Source organism: Colobus angolensis, unplaced genomic scaffold (assembly GCF_000951035.1).
Source record: "Colobus angolensis palliatus isolate OR3802 unplaced genomic scaffold, Cang.pa_1.0 Scaffold3, whole genome shotgun sequence".
Taxonomy (NCBI): Eukaryota; Metazoa; Chordata; class Mammalia; order Primates; family Cercopithecidae; genus Colobus; species Colobus angolensis.
The window spans coordinates 27,356,294-27,357,439 of record NW_012116265.1 but is presented as its reverse complement, the minus strand read 5'-3'; the positions used below and the strand labels follow the sequence as shown (position 1 = coordinate 27,357,439).

The 1,146-nt window shown below is 32.1% G+C and overlaps 1 protein-coding gene across 8 annotated transcripts in view; it reads left to right on the top strand.

Moving 5' to 3' along the window:
• Window positions 1-1,146, top strand: part of GPHN (gephyrin) — a 734,237-nt gene that overhangs the window by 613,700 nt on the left and 119,391 nt on the right. The gene's annotated exons all lie outside the window — the stretch shown is intronic.

Sequence of the window (1,146 nt, the reverse complement as noted above, 5' to 3'; positions counted from 1 at the left end):
TAAGAAAATGTGGCATATATACACCATGGAATACTATGCAGCCATAAAAAAGGATGAGTTCATGTCCTTTGTAGGCACATGGATGAAGCTGGAAACCATCATTCTGAGCAAATTATCGCAAGGACTGACAACACTGCATATTCTCACTCATAGGTGGGAAGTGAACAATGAGAACACTTGGACACAGGAAGGTGCCTGTTGTGGGGAAGGGGGAGTGGGGAGTGATAGCATTAGGAGATATACCTAATGTAAATGATGAGTTAACGGGTGCAGCAAACCAACATGGCACATGTATACATATGTACCAAACCTGCACATTGAGCACATGTACCCTAGAACTTAAATTATAATAATAAAAAATGAAAAGAAAAAGAATCAGGCCTATAACCTTGGCCTAATTTCCCTATTTATATAGGCCTAATTTAGGCCTATAACCTTGGCCTAATATTCCCAATCAGGTAGACTAATCTTCCTTTTTCACACTTCCTTCTATGCATACCATTCTATATGTTCCTATACATTTTCTCTCTTTTAAAAAAAAAAGTATATTATAAATAAAAAGTAAAGTAGGAAAATAAAATAGAAAAAAGCATATTACAAATGTATCTCTTTCAGCCACTTTAGTAGAAAATAATACTTAATCCAAAAAGTAAGGGGGGGTTAATTTTTCAATAGAATTTTTAAAGTTAATTTACACAGCTTTTATTGACTATGCTTGTGGTTAAAATAAGGTACAGTCCTTAGATATGATTCTTAGTATTTCCATTATTTATAGGTACCTCATTATATTTTCACATTTTCTGTATACACGTCTTATTTGCTGTAGTTTATCTTGCAATTTTTAAATTCTATGTTTATTTTGAAGTTCCTTAGTCTATAGAATTACATGAGGATTCAGAAGGTATGCAGTGGAAAAAAATGTTTTACTTAAAATGGAAATTTTCTCATAAGTAATAGCATAAAAATACCTTATTCCAGTAAAGAAGCGTCTCCAATATTTTTAGAAATTACAACTCATCCCTGTCTATTCCTAATGTTTTATTGGTGGAATTATGAAAATTAGTGAAAATGAAAAGAGAAAACCTTAGGTGACAGTAAAGGATTTGCCAGTACCAGCAGGGTTATTTTTTCTTTTTTTTTTTTTTT